Source organism: Tursiops truncatus, chromosome 8 (assembly GCF_011762595.2).
Source record: "Tursiops truncatus isolate mTurTru1 chromosome 8, mTurTru1.mat.Y, whole genome shotgun sequence".
NCBI lineage: Eukaryota > Metazoa > Chordata > Mammalia > Artiodactyla > Delphinidae > Tursiops > Tursiops truncatus.
In genome coordinates this window covers 93267867-93284723 of record NC_047041.1, presented here as the reverse complement: position 1 = coordinate 93284723, position 16857 = coordinate 93267867, and the positions used below count along the sequence as shown (strand labels likewise).

The 16857-nt window shown below is 52.1% G+C and overlaps 1 protein-coding gene across 8 annotated transcripts in view; it reads right to left on the bottom strand.

The window, feature by feature from the left end:
• Positions 1–16857, bottom strand: part of TSPAN18 (tetraspanin 18) — a 181567-nt gene that overhangs the window by 46202 nt on the left and 118508 nt on the right. Inside the window, exon 3 of one of the 8 annotated variants that reach the window (XM_073808803.1) lies at positions 446–591. The exons of the other annotated variants lie outside the window; for them this stretch is intronic. The gene's annotated coding sequence lies outside the window, so the exon portion shown is untranslated. The remainder of the gene's footprint in view (positions 1–445; positions 592–16857) is intronic. 8 annotated transcript variants of the gene reach the window in all.

The following is a 16857-nucleotide window of genomic DNA, read 5'->3' as shown; positions in this document are numbered from 1 at the left end:
TTATGCTATGGCTTAGAACCTCACAAACTCTCCCTCCTCAGTTCCTGCAGTGGCTATGGAAGGAATTCTGTTATCCCCACTCATCTGGAAATCTGGGGGCCCAGCCCAGAGAAAAAAGTGGGAGAGCATAATTGCCTGGAAATCTCCTGTTTCACCTCACTTATTCATGCCATCTATATATATATTTTTTCATTTGATTGCAAAGTATATCCACAGTTGTTTTAATACAAAAATAAGGTATTAATCTTCCAAATCTTTGAGTGTATTGATGTTCCATTAGGACACGCAGGGCTAATCCTGAGATTCTGTGTACCCCCTGGCTTGGGGAGGAGTACCCCAGGCCCTGTGAGTACCCACAACTCAGTTGAAAAAGCACCATCCTAGTTAGAAGGTCCTAGCATAGGCTCAACAGCCAATACTGCACAATAAATATTAGTTTCATCACCTCACTCATTGCCTCCCTCCTGCTTGGTCCAAAGGGAACCTCCTCCAGGATGGCCTCAGACTCAGATGGCAGAGAGCCTTGCACAGATCTCATTATTCCAACAGACGGGGTGGGGGAGCCTCCCTCCTAGGGAAATGTGCCTCGGCCTGTTGACAGCAAGAGGAGAGCGTTATTCCCCTGCTCAGCCAGCCAGGTTCACTTGCCATGCTAACTGGAACACGAATGGTTTGTTAATACGGTCTAATTTGGGGAGGCCCGCGCAAGGGGTTCTCTGGGGTCAGGGTACGGCATGGGAGAGGGGGCTTCCAATGGTATCGCCAAAGAGGGCCAGGAACATGGCTGAAATGCTCTTTGGTTTTTGGTGTTTGCTTTGCAAAATGATGTCTTAATCCAGCATCCAAAGACTTGTAGTCTGTTGCGCTGCTGTGTGTGTGCGTATGTGTACGTGATTATGTGTGTGCACACAGTGAATATGATGGTCAGCGGGCGTGTACACCGTGCGTACGTTCACGATGCCGGGTATAGGACTAAGAGATGGGGGGAGAGGATAGAACACAGCTGAATCACACCTAAAGGCAGGAGCAGTGGTCCAATTTCGAGAGCGCAAACAAAGACGTCTCTTTTCCCATGACTAGCTCACCCAGCCCGTATTAACACTGATTAGGAGGACTGGGAATTCTCCATAACTTCATAATTACTGTTAACAGACTTCACAGGGGCCATGAAGGAAATGGAACACCCTGTCCTGTTTTCACAGCCAAGGTGATGATGGTTCCGGTGGTCACTGTGTCCCCCTGCTCCATCCACAAGGCTCTGGGATTCCCCCAGGGACCCCAGATGCCCAGACTGCCCAGGATGACAGAGGCAGGTGGGCAGGGCCTCCATCGTGGGCTGTTTTAACTACATCACGTAGGTGAGGGGGGCCCGAGTAAGGCCTCTGGGGAAAATTCACTGGTGTTGGGGGCTGGGAGAAATGAGGCAGGAGTCCACGGAAGATGTGGAGCTACGCAGGAAGGGACCTCAAGCTTGGCCTTGGACCTGGAGGCCGAGGAGTGGACAGACCACCCCACGCCGATGCTGACCCACTGCTGCCAGCTCAGGCCGGCTGTCCTGGGCGCCCACCCTTCCCCTGCCCACTCCCCTCGTAGCCCCTGTCCATTAAGATGAAACATATTTTAAAGGTGGCGCCGAAGAGTTGGCAAGATCACAGCAGTGACTTCACAGCGTCCTTGGGCCCCTCCCCAGCCTGCCGTAGCCTGCAGCCAGACAGCTTAGGAAACCAGTTAAACCATTACGGGGAGCCCCTCAGCTGCTTGGCGGCGGACAGCCACTTTTGCCAGCTGACAGGCACAGGGGCTTCCTAGAAGCAGCAGTGCTGGCCCTTCCCACAAGCCTCATTCATGATCAGAAAGACCCTGCCCTGGCCTCCCCTCCTCGGCCCTGGCGGTCCCGCTGCAGGCGCTGAGCTGTGCGGGGCCGCGGCGCTGTCCCGCTTCCCCGAGTGTCTGCCTGTGCGTCTGTCTCCACTGGTGTGATCTCCCCAGTCCCCACTCCCAGGAAACGCTGTCCGTCTGCCCAGCGCTCGGGGCCTGGCTCCGCTTCCAGAAGACAGTTCTTTGTTCTTCCCTGTCTGCCTAGAATCTGAGATTCTCCATATATTAGGGAGCTTAAAGGCTCCTTTCTTAATCGTATTAAAAAGGGCTAAAAACGGTATCAAATATTAACTGCCTACTGGTGATTTTTTTTCTTTTATTCCTTATATTCAGGTTTTTTTTTTCTTACTAGGAACATGTATTATTCATATAATTAAAACAAATCATTGCAAAAGGGCCATTTAAACCTCACACTCTGAAGCTGCTGGGTCTTTGTGAGTATTGCAACCTGGGCCTGGAATACCTTTTCTTTTCTTCTCTGCCTGGAGAACTTCTTCTCACCCTTCAATGCCCCGCTTGATGTTGCCTCAGCCGTGAAGCCTTCCCCGATTTCTCCAGCATAGGCAGTGGTCCCTTCTGTTTCTTCCTTTTTTTTTTTTAATTTTATTGAAGTATAGTTAACTTACAATGTTGTGTTAATTTCTGCTGCACAGAAAAGTGACTCAGTTATTTATACATATATATATATTCTATTTCATATACTTTCCCATTATGGCTTATCACAGGATATTGAATATAGTTCCCTGTGCTATACGTAGCTTATTGCTTATCCGTCCTATATATATGTGTTTGCATCTGCTAACGTTCTGTTTATTTCTGAGACCCTCATTTTGGAGATGAGAGGATGAGGCTCAGAGAGGGGCAGGGGCCTCCACAGGCCTCACAGCTAGGTCACTGGTAGTAAAGTTTGCACTAGAACCCAGAAGGGCTCCTTTTACAGCACGGGCAGTGGGGGAGGGGGAGGTCGGCGCAGGCACTAGTTGATTCTCAGTTCCCCCCTCCTTCCCTGGAGCCAGAGCCTGCCCTGTAGGAGAGATGGCCTTGACCTCGTCTTTGTTCTCAGGAATGAGCCAGGGTGCTCTTCTCCCAGCCTCCAGGGGCACAAAGCAGTGAAACACGGGGAGTAGAAGCGGAGAATGGTCCAGTTGTTTTTCCACCGAGGGGACGGGGGACAGGAAGCACTGGGGCCTTTCCTCCCGCTCTGGACCCTGAGGCTGCGTCGGAAAGGCCACCCCGATCAGGGCCTCCCTGCCCACCCGGCTCCTGCCCTGGGCCCCTCCCTGGCTGGTCGGTTGAAGGCCGGGCTCACACGGGGCCAGGACTTTGTTGCCTTGAGTCTGAATCTCAGCTTTGCCACTGAACAAAAGCTCTGATTTCACCTATTTGAGGCTTACATTACCAGAAATACCACTATTTCCTAAAACAAACTACCGTTTATTAAGCACTGCTGGGAACAGGGGCCTGGTTCGGTATTTTATAAACACCATGGCTCATCATGACCGCACTCTGAGGCGCCTATTGTCACTCCCATTTTACAGGTGAAAAATTGAGGCTCACAGGGAATGAAACCACTTCCCCAAGGTCAAGAACTAGAAAGTGACTGAGCTGGGACTTGAGTCTACATCTATTTAGAGGTCAGTAAGCCCGACTCCCGAGGTAGTCATATGGATCGGAGGAGATAATCGCACAGGTCAGCTGCTCTGCAGATAATAACGCACTGAACATTATAGCTTCTTCTCATTTTCCTTCCATAATGAGAGCGAGCGCTGGGGGGAACTGGGCTGTGGAACCAGCTCGGCTGACGGTGGGTAGGGAGGCGAGACGGCTGGGGACTTGGCAGGAGCGGGCAGACCCCCTGGCCACCCCGACCCCCCGGAAGCCCCAGGGTCCAGATTCGCTCCTAGACAGAGTATTGCTTCAGAGTAAATATTTTTTACCCTCCAGCTTAATCCAGACCAAGCTTATCTCCCCACTGAAAAGCCCACGGTCCAGAGAAAGTTAAGCCCATTGCTGCTTTCCTAACTGCAGGCTTGGAGCTCTGCTTGGGGACACCGGTCCCCTGGAAAAGCCTGATAAGTGGTCTGGTATTAGGCAGTGGCATCAGAGAGGCTGGCTGTTGGCTGGGGGGCCCCGCGGGGGAGAATGTAGGCTAGGGCACAGGGGCTGGTTCCCGAGGGGTTCCCCCTTCTGCATGGGGCCTGAGACCCCAGCCCCTGGGCAGATCTAACTACAGTGGGGGTGGGGGAAATGAATCCTGCCCTCCTGTGTGATGCCAAGTCCCACTTGGCTGGAAAAGCAAAATGGGTCATTGGGCCGCCAGACCCCTCCTTCTCTCCCAGTTACGAGATGTCTGTTTCCCTCCTGCCAAGAATAAGACCTTTGAAGTGCAGGCAGAACTGGTTCTTGTTCAGACCAGAGTCTCTGACATCCTCCACCATCAGTTTCTCTAAAAATGGGCCACTAGAGGAGAGAGGTCCGGTCTGTTGAGGGCTGGGGATCCTCAAATGGTTCACGGAGCCAGCCCGGGTCAAACCCAGCCAGGCCAGCCCTAGACCTGAAGGACAAACAATGTACCCACCCAGGCACCAAGTGTTCAACTAGTTCTCCAGTTGGTTCCCGTCTCATCATTTTTCTCTTTCTCCCCTGGCTGTTTCTAGGATACCTGGGAAGAGAGGTGATTAGTGTCCCGGCTTTGCGATCAAGACAAACCTGGGTACGAATGCTTGCTCTGTTCTTGTCAGGTGACCTGGGGCAACTTAGCGGCCTTCTCTGTGCCTCAGTTTGCTTGTCTGTAAAATGGGATCACTAAGACTATCTCATAGTATTGTAGGGTGGACTACATGAGATCATGAGTGTCCAACTCTCAGTCCAGTCCAGTGCCTGACAAAGGTAGCTCTCGTGTTGGCTCTGCCCAGGGTTAAAAAGGAAGGAGGTTTTGCTCAGAGGCAAAGGCACAAAGACCATTGACTTTCCTGGGGCCAAATGGTCTCTTCTGCTTGAGAACCACCCTCTTCCCCACACCCAGGATACCTGGCTGCAGTCTCTGGTCGGAGGTGAAGGAGTTGGGGTAGACCTAGCATTGGTTGAGAAACTATTGCATTTCCTACGCTGTGCTAGGCCCACCCCCGTTTTACAGATGAGGAAACTGAGGGCCCTGTGGTATGAAGGAGTTCGCCCAGGAGCACACAGCGCCCGTGGTGAAGCAGGAACGTGTTCTCATGCTTTCATACAAGGCTCTCCCCCATCCCAGTCGATGCCGCACCCCCCGGGGAAACAGGCGGGAGTGTCATCCCTATTCTGCAGGCATGGCTCTGAGGCCTAGACAGGTCCCCCAGCTGACCTGGAGCAGTGAGTGGGGCTGGGATTAACCCAGCGATGCCGGTCTGGGAAGGCTCAGCTCACAGGAGCCCATTGAGGGGCTAATGCTGGTGTCTGTAAGTGGAGGTGTGCCAGCCCCCTCGTGGGCAGCCGCAACCTCCGGCCCCTGCACGATGCACCTGCTCGGAGGGCTCTGAGGAGCGGTACCTCCGTATCCAGGCAACAGGTGCATCCTTGGTCCTCTCCAAGTCACAGGCCTGCAAGTAAGGACAGTGCTCCCCGCAGACCTCCCTGAGTGGATAATTTTCAGCTTTCCAGAAGGAAATAAACCATAAGGAATCCAGACTCCTTGGCTCCCCCAGGCTTCCGGAGGGAGAGGACTTCCAGCCACATCTCCTTGCTGCCTGGTTAAGCCTTGCAAATGCGCCTCCAGGCATAGACCCTTCCAGGCTGTTTCCTTTTCCCCAAAGGACTTGCCTACTATGAGTCTGCATGTTCTTCTTTCTGAAGCCATAAAAAACAAGGCTACAGGACCCTGGAGATGCCACGCGATCCCCGGGATTGTCACAAAACCCCAGAAAATGTCTGGGACCCTCAGAAGCTGCCACAGTGCCCCTGGGAGTTTCCAGATCCCTGGGCTGTCGTTGTGCACCAAGATCACGCAGGTCCCTTGCATGCCAGAAAAAATTCTGGGCCACCATATGATTCCCTGAACTGGCGTGGAACCCCTAGGTTGCCACGGGGGGTTGGGCTGCTCCAGGAAGTCTAGGCCATGTAGAAACCCTGTGATGTCAGAGACCCTGGGCCACCAAAGAACCCCTGTGCTGTCACAGGACCGCTGGAAAATCTTAGAATGGACATTATCAGCTTATGAAGCTTCCAGCAACCCACAACCGCACACTCTCACTCTCAGCTCCTCATTCAGGCTGTTCTCCTACCTTCTTCCTGATCTCAGCTTAAATGTTTCCTTCTCCAGGAAGCCCTCCCTGGTGTCTCCCTGGGCCTTGCTAGATGCCACAGCACGGATGTCATGTCTTGAGCTCCATGACAGCTCCCTGGGTTCGCCCCATGAGAGCACTCAGCACTCGGTACTGCCACTACCTGCCCATGGGTCTGTCTCCTCCGCCAGCCTGTGAACTCCTGGAGGGCAGGGGTTGATCTCCCAGCACAGTCAGATGGCCCTTAATGAATATTACTTGAGTAAATAACTGTATGCTATTAATTTACTAGGCGCCTGACAGCTGTTTGACCTGGGGCAAGTCACTTCACCCCTCTGTGCCTCAGTCTTCAACGGCACAACTGGGATACCAAGAATATCTGTCTCATACGGCTGGTGTGAGGGTTAAATCAGCTATGTAAAGCGCTTACATAGAAAGCCTCGTATAGTAAGCATGATATAAATAGATGCTGGGGTTTTTTCCCCCTTTTTAAGGTGAGAACATTTAAGATCTACTCTCTTAGCAACTTTCAAGTATACAATACAGTGTGTTTAACTATCGTCACCGTGCTGTGCATTACATCTGCTGAATTCATTAATCTTTTAGCTGGAAGTTTGTATCCTTGACCAACATCTCCTCATTTCCTCGACCCGCCAGCACCAATCTGATCTCTACTTCATGAGTTCAGCTCCACTAGATTCCCCAAATAACTGAGATCATACAGTATTTGTCTTTCTGTCTGATTTATTTCACTTAGCATAATGCTTTCAAGGTTCCTCCGTGCTGTTGCAATGGTAAGATTTCCTTCTTTTTTATGGTTGAACATAAATATCTGCTATTACTATATGTGTGTACTCATTAGGGTTTTTTTTTTAATTAATTAATTAATTTATTTTTGGCTACATTGGGTCTTCATTGCTGCGTGCAGGCTTTCTCCAGTTGCGGCGAGCAGGGGCTACTCTTCATTGTGGTGTGTGGGCTTCTCTTGTTGTGGAGCACTGGCTCTAGGCACGCGGGCTTCAGTAGTTGTGGCACGCAGGCTCAGTAGTTGCGGCTCGCAGGCTCTAGAGCGCAGGCTCAGTAGTTGTGGCGCACGGGCTTAGTTGCTCTGCAGCATGTGGGATCTTCCCGGACCAGGGCTCAAACCCGTGTCCCCTGCATTGGCAGGCGGATTCTTAACACTGTGCCACCAGGGAAGTCCCTCGTTAGGTTTTCACAGTGTCTAGACTTGCAGCAAGGATGGACAGGGGTTTCTTCTGCCCCTGAATTTAATGCTAAATGTGGCAGTAGTAGCATCCACTAGTGTAGCTCTTACCGCATTCCAGGCACTGCTCTTAATGCTTTACACACATTTACTCAATCTCATAGCAACCCTCTGAGGTTGGTGCTTGCTATGCACTGAATTGTGTCCCCACAAATTCATATGTTGAAGTTGTGACTCAGTGTGACTGTATTTGGAGATATGGCCTTTAGGGAGGTGAATAAGGTTAAATGAGGTCATATGGGTGGGCCTCTCATCCAATAGGATTGGTGTCTCTATAAGAAGAGGTAGAGCACGAGATCTCTCTCTCTCTCTCTCTCTCTCTCTCTCCCTCTCCCTGGTGTGCACACACAGAGCAAAGGCCATGTGAGGACACAGTGAGAAGGTGGTTGTCTGCAAACCAGGAAGAGAGGCCTCACCAGAAATCAAATTCACTGGCACCTTGATCTTGGACGCCTTGACTCTAGAACTGTGAGAAGATAAATGTCTGCTGTTTAAGCCCCTAGCCTGTGCTATTTTGTTAGGGCAGCTCTAGCTGACTAAGAAGGTGTAATATCATTCTTAATCCTACTTGACACATGAACAGTGAGGCACGGTGAACTTAAGGCACTTGTCCCAAGGTCACACCTGGGGGAGTGGCAGAGCTGGGATATGAACCAGGTGTTGGCTACTGAGTCCACACTCAACCACTACTTGAAACTGCCTCCAAGTTCAAGGGCATGCGCTGGGCATCCCAGAGGTAAGTGGCCAGGCCTGAGCAGCGGACAGTCTACATCAAGGAGAATGGATGGAGGAACTTGGCACATCTCAGTCAAGACGCTTAGGCTGCTTCCAAGACCTGCCTGCTATGCTCAGCATCCTGTAGGCTGGTGGTGGGAAGACGGACTGACCACATCCTGTGTGGCTGCAAGCGATTGTGGCTACTGGGAGGCCATCTTCAGCCTGGCCTAGAGCCAGAGCAACTCCGCAATGGAAAAGGTTCCCAGGTCAGGTGGTAAGCTCCCCGGCCCTGAAGGTATTCAAGTACTGTTGTTGGACCACCACTTACTGGTGATGTTTGGGAAAGAATGAACAGCAAGAGTAGATATTTTCAACAGTTCTCCCCAGCCTCAAGCAGCTGTGAAATATTAGAAGGGCTGGCAGTTAAAACAGTCCCTGGAAAAAACTCTTCCCGCCCAGCTCTGCCTGTTAATTCCTGCTCATTTTTCAAGTCCTAGCTCAGACATCACCTCCTCCAAGAAGTCTTCCTTAACTCTCTCTCCCACCTCCCCATGTCCAGGTTGGTGGTCTGTGTGAGTCTTACTGGCAAAACTAGAAACAATGGGTGGCAGTTACAGGGAGAGAGTTCACCCTGATACAAAGATAAGTATCTCATATCTCTCTGAAATCTGAGAGGCCCAAGGTTTAAATCCTGGTTTCCCTTACTTCCTACCTTTGGGTGAGTGCCTCTACCCCTCTGAGGTGCAATTTCCTCAGCTGTAAAATGATTTCCTCTCAGAGGATGGAACCAAAGATCAAAAGACATCAACAAGCTTGGCACTTAGCATATGATCAAGATATGCAAGTTTCCTTCAGTCTCTGGGGGAGTAGTGAGCTGCCCGACACTGGGTATATTCAAGCAGATGTCAGAGAGTCATAGTGTGGGATTGGGTACAGAGGATTTCTTTCTTGCACTGAAGTAAAAACTGCACTCAGTGTCCTTATGAGTTCTTCCAATTCTAAAAAAGCACACTTGCAACTTGGCCTTGGCTGGCTATGGGACGATGGGCACATCACTGAGTGGACGTAGTCTCCGCCCACCTTCACCAGGCTATAAAAACAGGAGTCCACACATGGTGCATGGTTCCCTTTATATGAAATGTCCAGAAAAAGCAAAATTTCTAGAGACCAAGAAGAGTAGATTAGTTGTTGCCTGGGGCAGGGAGTGGGAATGGGAACTGATAGCAAATAGGAACCAGGTTCCTTTTGGGGGTGATGGGAATAGTCTAAAGCTAGATTGTAGTGATGGTCGCACAACTTTGAAAATTTACTACAAATCATTGAATCATACCCTTAAAGTTAGAGAATTTTATGGTGCATAAATTTTGCCTCTCTAAAGCTGTTAAGAACAAAAACAAAACACCCGCCAATAAAGCAGGATTCCAGAGGAACCAATGGCGTGGTTGAGGGTGATGCCCACACCGCAGTAGTAGGTTGAGGTCAGAGGTCATGAGGCCTGAGGTCGCCTCCAGTCTCCTCCACCTGTGGCTTCACATTGGCACTTCCTCGTTAGCTTTTGCTCTGTAAGATGTGAGGAAATGGAACAGACCCACCAGCCGACCTCATTAAAAGCTGCAGTGAACCCCAGGCGATGTGAGGAGGTGGGATTCTGCAGAAGCCTGAGGGGCCGAGGGAGGGAGCATGAGGGAGGAGGCCTGCAGAAGACCGGCCTCCTGGAAGCCTTTGGTGACCAGCACTGGGTGGCAGCTCAGGGCACCTCGTGGTTCGGGGTCTCTAAGTTAAGATAAAAGCCAAGGACTTGGCCTGACCTTGTTTGTAAGGCACCGGTGGGTCCACTTGAGAGAGGAGGGGATGCAGCCAATCATCTGCTGAGCGCCTACTACGAGCCAGGGAGGGGTGGACATTCACCCTGGTGATGTGACTGGCCATGGGGCCGGGAGACCAGCAGAGAAACCCTGTCTGGGCACCAGGCCTATGCACTGTGGAAAGATCTGACTTGCTCATGGTGGTAAAGCTGTCTGGTTTAAACTTCTTTGTAAATGAGAGGTGGGCATTTATCAAACCCATTTAACATGAAAGGAAACCAGAGCTCTGGAAGCTACGTCACTTGCCTGAGGCCACACAGGAAGTAGCAGAAGTAAGACTTGAACCCAGGGCCTATATAAAGGAGGAGAAAAACAGAGCGATCGGAATGAATGTTGATCTCTTGCTTAGTAGTGAGCTCCCCATTGCTAGAGGTATGTAAGCAGAGGCTTAATGAATACTCTCAAGAAGTCCAAACAGATGACCTTGAAAGCCCTCCCAAGTCCAGTTAGTTTGTGAGGCCACACATCCTTGCCGGTCATTTTCCTCGAGAGTCAAATCTGGACTGAGGGGAAAGTAGAAAAGCCTGAGCCATTCCGAGCCCCGGAGGGAGGGGACCCAGTGGGCAGGGCCTGGCTGGCACCTCCTCCGCTGGAACCACAGCTCCTCTGAGCGCTTGCCACACACCACCACGGATTGCTGCTTGGGGCTGACGTGATACTTGAATACACACAGGCCAGGCCATGGCAAGCATCGCCGGGCTCCAGGCAACTGCACTTCAGCCTGAACTAGCCCCGGGATTGGGGCACAGGAAGCAGGAGCTGCCACCCCAGAGCTGCTGCTCAGCTGGGCGAATGGGACCCTGTCCGGCCCTCTAGCCAGCGGCCTATTTCACACCTGCCCCACCTCTGCCCCGCGGGGGGACCCCACTCTCCCTCTCCCTGGTTCTGGCCTCCCCGAGGACTCAGCATCCTCTCCGCTCTGATTCACCACAGGATGAGCTCATCAGAGGCCCCTTCCCAAACAAGAGCCCCAGGCCTGCGAGAGGCCCCAGCTCCCTTTCTTGTTCCTGCCTGGCCCTGGGAAGACTGAGAGAGGCTGGGGCCTCTGAGGCGGGGGCTGGTCTGGGGGCTTCCCCTGTCCCCTCCTCTCCAGGGGGCTCCCCAAGCCAGCCCTGAGGTGGGGAGGCCAGGGGCCCTCCTGACCCCCATTGTCATCCACCTTAGGGCCCCTCCCGGCCCCTCCCAGCCTTCATCCTGCTCCACCCTCAGAAGGAATCTCGGTTTGCTCTTACCTATGTTGGTGCCTCCACTTCAGACCTAGATCCCAGACATGCAGGGGGCACCTTAGCCTCCTCTACCCCAGAAACAGTAACTGGAGTCTCTGGGGGTGGAAGGCATGAACGCAGAGACTCAATGCAGTACAAGACAGTTACAGCCTCCTTTCAAGGTCCTAATGTTCTGGCAACAGGGCAGGACTCCTCCATGACTCAGGGTATTCCAGGGTCTTCTCTCCATCCACTGCAGGCTCAGCCCTGCCCTCCAGAAGACAGCCTGTCACTTGCTGTGGTCCAGGGGCCCCACACAACCGTCCATCCTCCCCACTCTCTTTCCTCTGCATAAACCCTTCCATGGCTCTGCAGCGCTCCTGGGGAAAAGCCCAAACTCAGAGCACAAGAAGCCTATTGATGATGCCCTCCCTCCCCCACGCCCTCTTCTCACTCCGCTCCAGCAGCACCACTTGTAGCTCCCTGAACACTTTGGCTCTACCACGCCCCAGGGACTTTGCACGGGCTGATCCTTCTGCCAGGAATCCACTCCCCTCCCCCAAGTTACACACAGATTTCTTTGTCCACCTTTCAGTCATTCATAATCCAAGCCTTCCCCGGCACCTCCCCCTTCCAGCGTGGGTTCCTTCACTCCTTCTACGTGTGGCTGCATCGCGGTGTTAGACCCCAGCCACCTGCCTGTTGTTCTCAAACTTGAGCTTGCATCAGAATCCTCTGGAAGGCAGCAGAGGACACAGGCAGGGAAGCGCAGGCTGTCAGAAGGTGGCTAGGGACGAGCAGTTGTCTCACCAGGAACACGGAAGCTTGGGCTGGGCTGAGCCCTGGGGCACCGTGACAGAAGAGAGGGCCTGGGCACATGGCCAGACATGGTGTCTACGAGCCTCTCACTCCAAGCTTAGCCTGAATGTGGCCCCTCAGGCCACCGCCCCAGGCCTCCAGGACACAGAACACTGGAGACCCTCAAGGCTCAGAGCAAACCGGAGCCAAGGACACACAGGCTGCCATGGCTCCAATAGGACCACTGTCCCCTCCTGACTGTGTACCTGTCTTCTGCTCTTTAAGGAGAAAAAAAAAGGAGAAAAGTTCCAGACTTGGGAAGCTCCACATGCAAAGAGAATGTTGCTGGGGAAGTGGAGGGAAAGAGCTGGAAGATGGCAGAGGGTGGGTTGGGGGACATTTGCTTTTAAATTTAAATCCTTTCTGATTATTGAAATTTTTAAGGAGCACATTACTTCTGTAATAACAACTTTCAAAAATAATTTTTCTCTTAAAAATGCAAAGCAGTCTGCAAAAATCTGTTTGGAAGAGAGAAGTTTATGGCCCATTAGCTTAAGGGGTCATTAACTACATCATCATCATCTTTTCTTGAGCATTTACCATGTTCCCAGAGCGCTGCTCCACGGTTTAACACCCATTATCTAATCTAATGCTCATCACAGCCCTATGGGTTGGAAGCTATTAGTGCCATCATTTTCTAGATGAGAAAACAGAATTTGATCGAGACTAAATAACGTGCCCAAGGTCACCCAGCCTTGGAGCGGGGGTCTGATCTCTCGTGAGTCTGACAGCCGGCAAGGTCTCGTCCTTAGATCAGGGCACACACTATGCTGCCTCCTGAAACTGAAACGGAGAAACTGACAGGCCCCAAAGCCATTTGTTTCGCATCTACTCCACTGCTTGAGAACCACTGGTTTCGCACAGGAGTCCAAATCAAATTGTCATAGAAAAACAAACCCAGGGCCTGGCGTCACCAATCACCTTGGAAATTTGGACCAAGGCTAGGAAAGAGTGTATGACAGTGAATCCACTGTAATCCGCCCACCTGTCTAACCCTTCACCAATCCCTGACTACAGGCCCTGGCATGCTCAGCTCTGTGCTGGACGCTGGAAGACCAGAGCGGGGGAGATGCCCTTGGCCACCAGGAAAGGACCAGGTGAGCACAAGGCAGATTGGACCCCTCGGCACCTTCCAATCTGCCAGCTTTGCATCCTCCAGAAAGACCCCCAAACCCTTTGCAATTCCGGATCCAAACAAACATTACAGGCGGTGAGAATAAAACACAGCCCTGCAGTCCATGCTCGCTGGTGGGCTTCCTCTCTCGAATGCCTTCGTTTGCATAAGGTCCTGGTCTTGGCAGTCCAGTCCATCTCGCTGGTCCAGGGACAAGGCGAGACCTGCTAAATATGGTGGGATCTCTGGCATTTCATCCCTTAGCCCCAAGACGGAAAGGAAGGGGTTATACAAAGGCCCAGGAGCGATGGGAGGCAGGGTGGGACTTCTCCCCAGGGCTCCAGTCTGCAGATTTCAGTGCACCCCTGCTGGCCCTGAGCTCCTTTGGCCAACGGTGTCCATGGTGCCAGCCAGAAGGCGGACTGCTCCGAGCGCAGGCAGCTTGGGTGCCCCATTCAACAGGATCCCACGTGCATTTCAGAGGTCCCGGCACATGGCAAGTGCTCAATAAACGTTTGATGAATGAATGAAGAAACGTGGTTTTGAGGAAGGCAGCTCTGCCCCCATTTGGAGATGGGAGGGGTGTGACTCTCTGCCCCACCACCAAATTTTGGGGGACATGGACTTAGGCTGCCTTGCAGGCACCTATACAAAGACTCTATTGAGGACTCCTCCCACAGAGTTATGAAAATGAAAATATAAATAATAATAACACCAATAGCATCAGTGCTATCACAAAGTACTGACCCTCTGGGCAGGCGTGCTGTCAAGCACGTTATCTCACTTAGTTATTTCATTTAATCTTCACGTAAGTCCTGTGAGACACAGAGTACTATTACCCCCAACTTACAGATGAGAAAACTGAGGCTCAGAGGGCCAAGGCCGAAGTACTAGCAGAGTTGGGATCGGCACCCAGGTCTAACTTGGAATAAAAGTTTAAAGCTGGAAGGGGCCTCACCCCTCATTTTACAAAGGAAAAACTACAGCTCAGGGAGGCTGAGGTCACCAGTAACACAGCTGGGACAAGAATTCGAGTGCCCCTACTTCCAGCCCAGGGCCTGCCACTAGGCCTCCTGCTTGCAACACTGTAAATGAAAACGATTTCTAAGTTCTGTAAAGAACCTCGAGATGGGAGGATTAATTATTCTCGGTCCCTGTGCAGCACTGTCTTTTCTAAAGGGCCCCTCCAAAACTCCCTCTCCTGGGCTTAAAGGGAAAACAGAAGAGCCACTCAGCTCCAAACCTAGCCTGTGATTTAAGGCAGCCTTGAAGATGGCCACAGGCCTGTGTGGCCAAGCCTGGAGGACTGCATGGAAGAGGCTGACTGCCTTCATCTCACTTCCTGCCCGGCACAGTCTTCCAAGCTCCACGGCTCCCATCTCCAGGCCTTTGCTCTCACTGTTTCTTCCTCCTGGGATGCCCTCCCCCAGCATCCTCGCCTGTCCCATGTCCTACTCACTTTTCAAAGCCCAGCTCAAATACACTGCTTTCCCTGATTTCCCACCACTGTCACCACCCCAAAGTGACCTCTTGATCTGGTCTTGGAACCTCCAAGCCTTCCTTTATATTTCTGCTCTGAACCCTCCCATTCTCTACCTTGAATGACAGGATTTACTTTCATGTCTGTCTCCCTTATAACAGGCTGGCTCCTTGAGGGGCTCTCAGCGGTGGTCTCGGAGGAGCTGCTGAATGAACGGAGAGGGGCTGGGAGTGGAGAGGTTGGCCTATTCTTTTTGTTGACTCGTGCACACCCCTGACTGGGTTTGCATACAGATCTCAACCTGTGGCCTTCCCTCCCTCTCCAGGACCCATCACCAGCTGCATCTTAAACTCTAAGTCCTAGAGGGTGAGGACCAAATCATTCTAGTATCTCTGTAGCATCAGTCATAAGTGGGGGCTTTAAAAAATAGTGTGGAAAATAATTAAGTGGTGAACATCCAGCAAGTCCGGCTATGGTTTGGCATTGGATGAGGGGTGGGGGGCAAGACACCCAGAGGAAGGGTCCTGCCCTCAGTGGATCTCAGAGGAGACAGCAGGGATCCCAGAGGGCAGCGACCATTCGGCTTTGCCCACTCCCAATCCCCAGCAAATAAACAGTGCCTGGCACACAGTACAAGCTCAATAGCCAACGGCTGAAGACATAGATTAATACGTATTGACCCAAGAGCAGTGAGCCTCCCATATAAGGCAGGGTGGTGCTGAACGCTGAGTTGGTCTACATGCTGAGTCAGAGCTGCAGAATTCGCAGGCTAGAGAGACGGGGACAGAGAGAGAGAGAGACATGGGTGCAGGGCCAGGAGGTTTGTGGTTGACCGAAATCAACAAAGGACAGATCTTAAAAAGCGCTTGGCCACAGTTGCCTGGGAGGCAGCATCATACACTGCGGTTTTCCATTTTTTTCCTGCAAAGTAATCTTTTTTCAAATGAAATCATACACCGTACCCTAAATGCATAACAGAGCTTTCCCGGTGGATGTCAGCTGGGGCTATGAGGCTGGCCTGCAAACCAGCAGACTCTTGGGGCCGCTCCTGCTTGACCAGTGACGGCCTCCTCTCCTTCCCCTTCCCTCGGAGAGGCCCCAGGAAGGCGGTGGCTGAGGGGAGGCTCGGTCTTCAGGGAGGCCATTTAGGGCAAATAAGTGCTAAAGTGGCTCAAGGAACTTTCCCCAGCGATGAGGGAGTGGGGGTGAGGGTGGGGTGTAAAGAAAGCAAAAGGCCCTCCCAGCAAGTGAAGGACAACCCAAAGCGGCCAGATAAGCAGTGACTGAAATAGTGGCGTGGCCACTAGGGAACACGAGGACTCACTATGGGAAGGACTTCCTGGGGCAATGCTTTTGGAAAGTGAAGCATCGTCTGCAGATACATCGTGTGTGTGTGTGTGTGTGTGTGTGTGTGTGTGTGTGTGTGTGTGTTCACGTAGCTTGGATGATGGGGTCGGAAGGTCTGGTCCCTGCAAGCTCGGGGCTGTCCAGGAGATGCCCACCTGTCAAGACAAGCAGAATCAGCTGTGACTGCCTCGTGGGGGGGACGCCATCGCTCACACTGCCCGAGGTCTCATCTTTTTTTTTGAAATGTGCTCCGGGCCCTGAGGAGAGAGTGTGAAGGGGCAGCCGGAAGGAGCCTGGGCTTGGGCATCAGGACTGGGGAGGCATCATCTAGGTCCCAGCTGAACTTGCCTGCAAAAAATTCCAAGACACAAAGATACGTATGTGCCTGTGTGTGTATGTCCTGAATAAAAATACGCAAGTGTCACACCCACTGTGTCTAGCATGGTGCCCTTTGCAGAGCGGGAGGCTTGACAAATGTTTCCCGATTTGCTTTGATGTGAAACAAAATTTTATATGTCTGAGTGGGAGGAAACTCTGAGAGTTCACGCGCATTGGTGGAGAGATTCTTCCTCGTGTGAAAATGCATTCCTGAGATGCTCCAGCCAGCCAGACCAATGCCCTCATTTTATCAGTGAGGAGACCGACACCCAGAGAGGGGCAGTGACTCGCTCCAAGTCACAGAGCAAGTTGGTGTCAGAGTGAGGCCTAAACCCCAGGTCCCTCCTGACTCATCATGGCCAGGTGCTCTCTCCCGGGCCACACCCTCCTTTGTTGTTGACAGACTTGCACCCCTGGAGCAGCCTGGGCACAGGGTCTACTGCCTGCCTGACAGGTGAATGCTGGTCTCAGGCCAGAATGGAGAATTGTTTCCTG